The following is a 12,142-nucleotide window of genomic DNA, read 5'->3' as shown; positions in this document are numbered from 1 at the left end:
TAACTTCATTTTTCCTTGATCACAGGAACATGAAAATAGCAGCAGCAGCATACACAAAAGAAGATAAACCAACAAAAAGCTCAGACTCCCATGATCCCACTCTATTCTGTCTACTCAGCACATTTTTTACATTCCTCCAGCAATGGTGAGTAATTGGGTGTTAATTACAAGACCACAGGGAATGTACAGACAAAGTTTGCACTACTCCACTACTTTGCTCCAATTTGTCATGAAAACTCCTGGGCTCTTTGGTTTCTCAAAGGTCAAACTAAGCAGTCAAAGAAAAAAAAAAAAAAAGCTTATGCAGATGGTTTTGTGGAAAACGTGAGCACATGGGCTCTGTCCTGAAGGTTATGTACACTTTCTTAATTTTTCTCAGTTTTTTCATCTGTAACGTGTGAATATTTTCTAAAAATACTCTGTAAAACCACCCCATTTCTCTAACAAGGCAACACCTGTTGCCCCCAAGTTGTGTCATATCATTCTCTCCTACAGTTCCCTCCCATGGTCACTGTCTAAATGCATTACAAAGGTGTCTTTTCTGCCTACTACCTTCTAAAAGTAAACAAACGAAACTGAGAGCAGTGTTGGTGTTTAGTTCCTGATAACTCTGATACCAAGCTCTCAGGTCTTAGAAAGTGCTGACAAAAAAGTAGGTATTTGATATTTACCTAAGAAGTGGTGTTAAAATGAGACATTTTCACTAATTTGTGGCCGATGCAGCTTTGATATTTAGGCTCTTGGAAAACATTCAGGAGTCCTCTGACTTGCTCAGTGTGATATTACAGCTAAATCAGAACTTAACATTAAAAGCAAATAAGCTTCCATGTAAGTAAAATACTCTTGGATTAACGTAATAAACCAGGCACGATATGACTTTCGTCCTTCCTGAGATATCATTATAGCACTTAGTGTAATCTCATTTTTGTATTTAGTAACATCATTGTGTGACTTGGCCTGGAAGAATTTAATTTTAAAATGTCTAAAGTATGTGTATGAGGAAATTTTTGGAAGAATTTAAGTTTCCAACCAAGTTTTTCTTTGTCCCTGAAATCAATATAGGGAAATATCTATTTTTGTTTCCAAGAAGTAACAGTAGTCAAAATAGCAAATTAGCTACAATTAGTGAATTGAATGAACAAAATCAAAAGCTTGTATAGTCTTCTTTTATTTTCAGAGGTTATACTACGAGAAAGATGTCAGCAATAACATGTTTGATAGACAAGGCTCTCAACAAATGTCTTGTCTGCATTTATAGATGCCTCTTTACCTGTGCTAATTATTTTCCAACTGAAATATAATATGGAAATAGAATTGCTCCTTCCTCCTAATGGTGCCAAATCCTTGTGGGTGTTTGTTCATTTATCAATTGAAACAATCAAAGCATTCTAAAATTGTTGTTCAGTTTTTGTTATCTTTATCATTATAGCAAATTGGAAATATAAAAATGTTTTAACTTATAAATTAATTTTGTGTCAGCATTAACCTATTATTTTAATCCAAAATTGCATTAACTAAGATGTAGAGCTTCTAAGTAAAGGTAATAATAGCTAATATTTATGTATTAATTTGCATAATTGCAAAGGTCCTCAATATCAACTGCTAAGTGTCAAATATGGATTCAAGTCTCCTGATTCTATATCCCTTGCTGTCTGCAGTTTATAATATTGCTTAGACTAATAAACTTGGTTCTTTTGTGTCCCATACCAGTCAGAATGCATTCCTTTGCCCTAATTTTGCTCCCCAGAAGCCATCATTCTTAATGTAGAGACAACTATGATAATGCCCAACCAGCTCTGTACAGATACTGACTTCAAATGCTATCTGGGCTCTGATCATTCTTTCACTTCCTTCTGTTCATGGCATTGTGAGTCTAATGGATAATCTGGTAACATAACCACTATTACAGAGCTAAACATTCAAGTAGAAACTGGCTCAGAACAGGCTGATATTTAGATTTTTGTAGTAGCATGGTAGGTTTCTTAAGCCATGCCAGTCTTTAGACAAATCTTAAGCTGCTCTTTATAGATGAAAAATATCTTCCTTTTCAGAATTGAGAAAGTGAATCCCTCTTCCTGTTTTAGCATTTTTCCATTCTCCCTATTAAATATTTTTGTCAAGTTTCTTTGCCATCCTTATCCTGCATTTTTCAACTGCCCAAGTCATTTATAGGTAGTAAACCATTGAACCAAAATATGTGTCTAAGTAGCAAAAATGGAAAGAAGACTATTATCTGTTGAGAATAAATAGAAATTTGTGGCTTAGACTCACAACTCATTACCAACATTGTAAGGAGACATGAAACTTCTGATTCCTTGCCTGCCCTGGTCATCCTGGTCATACTAATTTACTTTTTTTTTTTTTTTTTTTTTTAAGAATAAAGAGTAGTAATTTTTAGCATCAAAGGGCAAACTAGACAATGTTTCTAAGATATATTTTTGGCTTTACCACCTAAATATAAAGTAAAAATAAACAAACCCCAAATAAACAAAAAATAAATAATCTTTACACTTTGATAGTAAAATAATAAATAAATAAATCCTCACACTTTTTACAATTTTTTTGTCTAATAATTGAACATAATAATTCAAACATTTTTAACATTAGAACATTCCTCTCCCTGTGGATTTACCCGAGAATCATTTATCTATCCTTGGTATTCTCCAAAGAGATTAAATTGTGGAAAATAACAGTGTGTCTATTTTCTTTCAACATGAAAACTATTTTCTAAAGTTTTGAGACAAACGAATGGCTAAGAGGATGAGACAGTGTATAAAGGAATGTGTTCCAGACAAAAAATACCTATGGCTATAAAAAGAGAAGCAGATGGCATGCTTCAGGAAAACACGCCAAATAATGAGGAATGTACTACTTGATGTAAATCCGTAAAATCTGGTCTTAAAACCCCTAATAAACTGAACACCCCTGCATATGGCTCTTTTATTGTTAGATTATAAAACAATTAGACCTCCTGGATGAGTTGATGGCAAGTTCCTAAATTATGATGTTACTTTTTGATAAAATCTTGAGCTGGTTAAAGGTAAAATGGGGAAAATTACACTTGATAAAAATATAGTAAAGAGCCCCGAACCAAAAATAGTCATCTGTGTTCCTTGCCTCCAGGACTCTCTGGCTTTCCTCTCCTGCTTTCCATTATTGCTTCTGTCCCAGCTCCATCTGCTCCATCTGTTAGGGTCCACTTAACTCTGTGGTGCTTGTTGGTTTAAGAAAAAGCATGCCAGACTAAAGTCTTCCACTAAGTGATTTTTCTGCTGAAAATGAAAGACAATTTTCAGAGACATCAAAATCTAATTTTTTTTTTTATCTCATATGTGTGTACATATATTATTGGGCAATAGATTCTGGAGACGTGAAGAGATTGTTAGAGTTGATGATAACTCTTGAAAGATTGCTAATAAAACAATGACAAAAAAAAAAAAAAAAAGGACTGAAAGACAAGTTAACTATTTACTAACTTCCTTGTAGATCCACCTTAAATGTCCTCACTTTGCTCACAGTTAGTGTCAGAGGTGAACAAGCTACTGAGAGAAGGCATGGATTCTATGGCTGTTTGGATAGAAAATAAGTTTTTCTTTGTAGTAGCCTGAATTGATTTTATTAATCTTTATATCAGGAATATACTTTTCAAACTATGAAATTATCTTGTTCTAAATTTAGGAGATAGAGGAGAATGTTTTACTAAAACCAAAGAATTAGGACCTAAGAATCAGGACATCTAAGCTGTCATTAACACAGTTACTTTACTTCAGCATTTATCAGTTCTCTGGGTCTCACTTTCCTAAATTATAAAATCAGAGCTTTGGATTTCATCTCTAAAACACTGAATTTTCCAAAATTAATTTATTCATCTTAATGCTATTCAGTGTCCCTTTCCAGGTGTGCTTCCATTACTACCCTGAAGACCAGCTCTTTTCTGGAATTTAAAAGACAATTCACAGATAAAAAAACAGGAGCAAAGAGAACAAATGTGTTTTAGGTAACTACAAATTGAAATTCACAAATTTCATCCTGAATTATAAGCTCTAATTTTATTAAATTCTCAGATTCCTTTCTCATTAAAAATTAATATCTTTTGAAAGTTTACATATTAATAAAGGAAGGTAAGAGAGAATTAACTGAATGCACAAGTAATGAGTAGATTCTGTGTCACTACAATATGCAAACTCATCGTTGAGTCAAAAAGTTTTAGAGCTGAAAGAAATCCCAGAACTCTAATATTTTGCATATATAAAAGTTAGGTTTCTACAATTTTATAATTTTTGAGGTATAATTTATGTACAATAAACAGATCATTTTGTAGCATGCAATTTTATGTTTTGACATATGTGTATACCCATAAAAGCTCCAGTAAATAATCATCATATTTTTCATCCCAAAATTTCCTTGTGCTTCTTCATAAACCACTGTCCCCACAACTTCCCTTTAACCCTTGCCAACAACTGGTCTGCTTTCTGGTTCTGTTTATTAATTTGTATTTCCTATAATTTTTTATAAATGTAAACATGCAGTACATCTTACTTTTATGTATAGTTAGGTTCTATTTGCTAATATATATATATATATATATATATATTTTTTTTTTTTTTTTTTTTTTTTTTTTTGCATGCTGGGGATTGAACCCAGGGCCTTGTGCTTAACAAGCAAGCACTCTATAGACTGAACTATATTCCCAGCTCTAAGATTTTGTTAAGAATTTTGGCATCTATTTTCATTTGTTTCCAACCCTTCCTGCAATGTCTTTTCTAGTTTTAATATCAGGGTAATTAGGTTGAGAGTATCAGGATATGAGGCTGACCTCCTCTTTGATTCTCTGAAAGACTTTGATTAGGATTGGCATTCTTTCTTAAAAGTTGGATGAAATTCAAGTATGAAAGCCTGTGAGCATCAAGTTTTCTTTATTAGATATTTTTAACTAGAAATTCAATTACTTCAATAAATGTATGGCTATTCAGATTGATTTATTTCTGATCACTGGTCATTATAGATCAATATACTGACCTATTTCTTTTTTGAACCTTGAGTTATTATATGTGTTACTTAGATTCCCAGTGTTTGGGGATTTTCTAGGTATTGTTGCTACTTAAGTCTATATTAATATGATCACAGTCAGACACCATACCTTGTTAGATTTGGATCCTTTCAAATTACTTGGACTTTCTATGGCCTAAAATAGTATCTGTCATGTTAGATATTCCAAAACACTTTAAGCATATTTTTTGTTGTACTGTTTTTGCATGAAATATATTATAAACATCAACTAAATTGAGTTGACTGTGATTGTTGTTTAAGCTTCTATCCTTACTAGATTTTGTTTAATTATCTAGTTATCAATTATCAAGAGAGAGTATTAAAATCTCTATAAAGGCAGATTTGTCTACACAGACATGTCTGTGTCTCATTTGCATAATTAAAAATCATGTCATTTTGTAAATAAATAATCAGAATTATTAGTTCATCTTGATAACTCCTTTTTCAGTCTTTTTGAGAAAGGAAAATTGTTAAACTTTTTTCATGTTGTTAAACACACAAATCATGGATAAATTTCAGTCATTATGCTCTATGAAAGAGGTCACACACAAAAGATTATAAGCATATAATCTATCTTTATAACGTCTAGAAAAGACCATGTTATTACAACAATGTTACCTGGGTCTGGCAAATAAGTTAGGAACTGATTGAAAAAAAGATCCAAGGACTCTACTTGAGGTTATTCATATTGCCAACAAATATGTAGTAGGGATTACTACGAATATAACTGATCTTCTCTACTAATATTAGGGAACCACACCATAAGTTAAATGTGTGCAGTATTGCACCCTGGAAAAGAAATTGATCAGAAGCAGAATCAGTTAGAGCTCAGGTACAGATACAGAGCAACTAAAAGTTTAATTAGAGAGTTATTATAAGAATTAAACATAGCACAAACATGGTAGGAACTGGGAGAGAAAAAAAAAGTGCCAAAATTCAACATTCATAATTAAAATAGAGTTATTGTCAATTTTTTCTTATAGTGATGGTGATTTACATGTTGTATCTAAAATATCTTTGCCTAGACATGGTCATAAAATAATTTGCATCTCAAAGTCTGACAGTATTAAGTTTTGCACTTTGATCTAAGAGTCATGTTAACTTTGAATATGATATAAAATATGTCAAAATTGTTGCTTTGGGGTTTTCTTTTTCTTTTTTCATATTTCTCTACTGTGTTCTCAATCACTGTTTAAAAGCCCTGCTGAGTTTTAAAAATTTACTTGTTTGTTTTTAATGGACAAGTGAAAATTATGCACATTTGTTACACAGAATTTGATATATGTATACACCATGGACTAGCTAAACCAAGATATTTATCATATGTGTTAACTCACATACTTACCATTTTCTGTGAGAACACTTAAAATCTACCATCTTAGTAATCTTCAAGTACACAATATATTATCAAATATCATCAACATGTTGTACAACAGATCCCTTGAATTTATGCTTCCTAACTGAAATTTTATGTCCTTTGGCAGCCCTGTTGTCTCTCTAACTGTAGTTTTAGCATTCCTTTTCAAGAGATTGCCCTGTAGACTGCAAAGGAAGAGCTAAAATTAAAAAGACTGGCACCAAATGCAGTGGTGCATGCCTGTAATCCCAGCAGCTGAGGAGGCTGAGGCAGGAGGATCACAAGGGCAAGCCACCGTTGGCAATTTAGCAAAGCCCTAAGCCACTTAGACCCTGTCTCAAAAACAAAAATAGAAAACAGGCTAAGGATGTGACTCAGTGGTTAAATGCCTGGGTTCAACTCCTGGTATCAAAAAAAAAAAAAAAAAAAAAAGAGTAATTGGAACACCAATATACTCTTGGTGGGAAGAAAAAAATGGTACGGCCACTTTGAAAAATAGTTTCTTAAAAATTTTAACATATACCTCCCATATGATCCAGACATCCCACTCCTGGTATTTACCAAGGAATATGAAAGTATAGATTTAGATGAAGATTGGTATACAAATAGTCATAAAATTTTATTTTTAATAGCACAAAATTATTATAAAAACCTATGTCAATCAAGAAGTGAATGGATGAACAAATTGTGGTATATTCTAACAGGAAATCCTGCTCAGCAATAAAAAGAAACAAGTTATTGATACAATTTCAAAAGCATGCTATGTAAAAGAGGTCAGACACAAAACAGGACACCTTATATGATTTTATTTATTTGAGATCTTAAAAAATGGCACTATTATAACAGAGAGAAGACAAGTGTTGCCTCGGTCTGACAGTTAGATTAGAGATTGAAAAAAAAACCCAAGAAGATTATCTGAGGTGTTTCATAATATATTGTGGTCAGTATAAAAAGTTACATGCAATGCCAAAATTTGTTAGACTGTTTAAAATGAATGTATTTGTTGTAGTAATTTGTACCTCAGTGAATCTGTGGGGAGAGAGACAGATAGACAAAGTGGAGACAGCAGGAGAAGTATGAGGATAAGCATCCAGTATACTTGGCTATATGTAATCTGGTAAATGCAGGTTTTAGTTCAATAGTATCTAAGTTACAAGAAGAAATGCTAAACAGAATGGAAGTGAGGTTGAATGAGCCAATAAATATCATACAATTATGTTATTTGATTTTATTACTACTTTATAGGGGTTCTTTATATAACTTAGTGATCTTAATCAGTTGAATCAGTTGCAATTTCTTGCAATATATATATACATATACATATATATATTATATATATACACACATCCATATATATATATATATATATATATATATGGATATTCCCACCTTGCACCATTTTTTGTATTTTTTATTGGAGACAGATCTCACTGAGTTGCTTAGGGCCTCGCTAAGCTGCTGAGGCTGGCTTTGAACTCAAGATCCTCCTGCTTCAGCCTCCTGAGTCACTGGGATTACAGGTGTGCAACACTACACCCAGCTCCACATATTTTTGTATCTTTTGATAACAGTTTCAAATGTGTTATGCTTATCAATATCTTTTTTATTATTTGTTCTTATTATGTATTATATGTATTCTCTATTTTTTCAAGGTTTTATATTGTTGTCCTACACATTTAGCTATTAATTCAACTAGAATTAATTTATTTGCATGTGATTTGAGGAAAAAACCCCAATTTCATGGAAAAACAACTATCCTACCACTATTTACTCTAAATTAATTTTGTCACACTGTGTTCATGGCAACTCCTATCATATGAAAAAGGTTTACTTCTTGGTACTTTATGTAGTCTTTCTAACTTTTTCTCCCTCAGAAATATCTTAGTTATACTTGGTCCTTTGTCACTCTATATGTTTTAGATCTGAAACTTTAATTTGTCAAATTCCAAAATAATCATATTATGTTTATAGATCATTTTGGGGACAACTGACATCATAAAAAAATATGACATCTTTCAAACTATGAACATGGTATGGTTTTCCAATTATTTATATTCTTTCAATGTATTTCCACATTTAATTTTTTCATAAAGATCTTAGATACTTTTACCAGACATTTTTATAATTGTATCTTGGTCCATTTGTAACTATTACTTTCATAACTATGTGAAAAGTAATTGTTTTTTTAAATGATTTTATATTCAGTAATAATAGTACAGAAATTAATCTAGTTTATTCTGTACTTACTATACAGGAAAATCATATCACCTGACAATGTGTTTGTTGTCTTTTCCTTTTTTTCAAATATGTACTTGGTTTGTGTGTTAATCAGTTTTTTATCACTGTGACCAGAATACCTGACAAGAACAACTTAGAGGATGATAAGGTTTTTTGGACTCTTAATTTCAGAGTTTTGATCCATGGTTGGTGGGCTCAATCAGCCTGTGCCCAAGGTGAGGCAGAACATCATGGTGGATAGACATGAAAGAGAAAAGCTGCTCACTTCATAAAGCTAGGAAGCAGAGAGAGGGAGAGAGAAGGAGGAGCCAGGGAGAAAAAATATAATACCCAAAGCAGACCCCCAGGGACCTACTTCCTCCAGTCATTCCCCACCTACCTAGTTTCCATCCAATCAGTAGTCCTTAATTAATTCACCAAATGAATGAATCCACTGATTATGTTACATTTCTCATAATTGAATGTTTTCACCTCTGAATGTTCCTGCATTGTCTATCACATGAGCTTACTGGGGATACTTCACACCATAACAGTCTGATATTCAAATATCTGAAATACTCTTATATTTGAATGCAGCTATTTTTTTCCCTTTTGGATCTAAAAATCAGCTCCTTCTTGGTTTTCTGGTTCATGAGTTTCATTGGAGGTTCATATTCCTTGGAATTTTTTTTTTTTTCTCTGAAGAGTTTTTGCAACCTTGCTTGAAGACAGGTTTTCTCCAGATAGGATCTGAATTTGCTTCTCCTTTGTTTTTGGAGGGCACGATGACCTGCAAAGAAGTACTTTAAGCTAATAAATCTCAATTTTTTTAAGAACCCTCAACTAAAGCAATTTCATTGGAAAACCTGCTTATGGTTATGAATTACTAAGGGCAAGTCCTCTATCACTGAGCTATATACCCCGCCTTCTAATTCCTTTATTCATAAAACTTTCATCTTTTAGTTTTCTAGCTTATGGAAGTGGATCTATCTGATACCGATTGTCCAGTGTGGAAAGGATATTTCCTGAGTTTTCTCTTTCCGCCTATATTTTGGCAGCAAAAGGTAAATTCAAGATTAGAGTCACAGCAAATGTTCCTCAAATGACTTTGTTTCTTAATGTCTTGGTAGCTCAACAATGCCTTCTAAAAGATACAAAATATTTTATCAAACACTTTTAAATTGAGGTCAATTAATGTAGAAAGGCTGCAGAAAATGGAAGTGCTTATTCTTTATAGATCTATAAAAATTCTCTGCTTAAGAAGTTCAGGAAAAACTACTTATAACATTACTTATAAGATTCAAATATTACTTATAAAATTAAGATAATTTTGAAGATTTGGAAATTGTTATAAAAATATTTCATATATAATTGTTTATAAGTCTATTTCCTAGGAAAATAATATCTGATTCAAGAATATTTTCTGGTCTAGCTAAAATGGTGATTTTATGTGTGACATCAAAAATAAAGAAAACAAAAGTGTCAGAGGTTGTTAAAAATACAGGTTATATGATTAAAAATTTTAGCATTACAAAACATTTTCTATCATGACCTGATATATATCAGGTCATGAATATAAACCTAAATTGTGTTCTACTTTTTCCTCTTTAGAAAAATCATTCGGATTCTAAAGTGCTAATAAAAAGTAAAAATGTTATAAAATATCTCTTAGTAAATCTCCATTCTTTACAGTTACATTTGCATTTCCCACCATGATTTTATAATTCCTAATGACTCTAATAATGAATGTTTAATCTCAGTATGAACTCTGAACCTTACTTTTACAAAGCTTAATAGAGTGGCAGGTTTCATACATATTCTTTGAGTCTTAATGAGATATATACTCCCTGTAGCCAAGCTTCTGCCTCCAACTTTTGCTCAACTTACTGTTGATATGGCTAAGAACCTGTGTATGAGTTGTCTTATTATATGTGAATAAAATACTTAAAAACTGATCTTAAAAATTAAGTGAGTTAATGAGGATTTCAACCTGATCTTCTTTCCCCACTGATCTACTTGAGACATTTGAACTTTGTAGAAACAGCACAATTATATCCCAAGAAGAAATAAAAAAAAAAAATTAGTTTATCAAACTTACCAAATTAAATCTCCCAATAAGCTCATTTTAGAAAATGCAAGAAGGTTCAGAGGAGAAATGATTAGAATACAAGAGCTGTAAACTAACCAGGGGATTAATCCATTTACTAGAATTAATAATTTTGACTATAGTGTGTTAATCATAGGCAGGAGGGCATGTTTGGAGGAGGTGGATTACCAGGGGTGTGCCTTGTGGTTATATCTTGTTCACCCAGCTCCTCCCATTCTCTCTTCTTCCTGGACAGTATCTCCTGAATTGCTTTCCTCTGCCCCACTCTTCTACCATAATGCTCTGCCTCTCCTTATGCCCAGAGCAATGAAATCTGTCCACCATGGCCTGGAACTCCGAAACCAAGAATCCAAAATAAACATTTATTTCTCTAATTTGTTCTTGTCAGGTATTTTGGTCACAGAAATTAAGACTATCACAGGGCCATACGATCTTTATTGTTTGTTTCATTTTAGATCTAATTCCATGGGCTGAGCATGTAGCTCAGTGATAATCCTCTTGCCTAGCATGCATGACATCCTGGGTTCAATCCCCAGCACCCCAAACACACACACATGCACAAGCTGATTCCAAAATTCATCTTAATATCAGTGCTTCTTTAAAGATCAACCTTCATAGGTTTTTATTTTCAATATAAGTATTAGGTAAAAAAACACCGATGGAAATAATACATAAATTTCTACATAATTTAGGAGTTTGAATTTCTACATAGGAGTTTGAATTTCTTGTATGAGAACAAAGACCAAGAATAGTGTTTTCAGAGCAGAATCTAGTAACAAAATATTCATCTTACATGTTTTAAAAGGCAAAGCAAATATAAATTGAAAAAAATTAAAACAACCCATTTGTAAATGTAATTTGCAAAATTTTCTCTCTAGCTTGTCTTTTTACTTTCCTGTCCTCCATTCCTTTTAAACTGCTTAATAGATTTTCTATCTCTGGAGGTGGTGACAGCAGCAACTTTACTTTACTTCAATAAATAGTTTGAGAAGTCTTAGAGCTTTTCAAAAAATTATTTAGAATAAAGAAGTATACCCATACCCCATATGTCAAGCCGATTTTTGGGAAGGCTAAGTAAAGTTCTTCTGTGAATACATATGTGTTCCAATAAAACTCAGGTCAAAATATCAAAATTAAAATGATAACAATTTGCCAAAACCCTCCTTTGTGTAAAGCAATCTGACAATGTACAGAAGTTAACAGCATCATACTTCACAGGAAGCTTTTTGTTGTTCTTAACTGTGTTTGATTGAAATTCATGGGGGAAACACATTACTAAAAACTAAATTGAATGCATGTGCTTTCCTGAATCAACTCATCTGTGGAACTGATAGAAAATATAGCACATCTAAATGTGTATAAGGGAGTATGGCACAAATTATGGTCCTCATGGAGAGGAAACCCATTATCCT

The sequence above is a fragment of the Sciurus vulgaris genome (assembly GCF_902686455.1).
Source record: "Sciurus vulgaris genome assembly, chromosome: 8".
In the NCBI taxonomy this organism is placed as follows: Eukaryota; Metazoa; Chordata; class Mammalia; order Rodentia; family Sciuridae; genus Sciurus; species Sciurus vulgaris.
Note: the sequence above shows the minus strand (reverse complement) of the source record.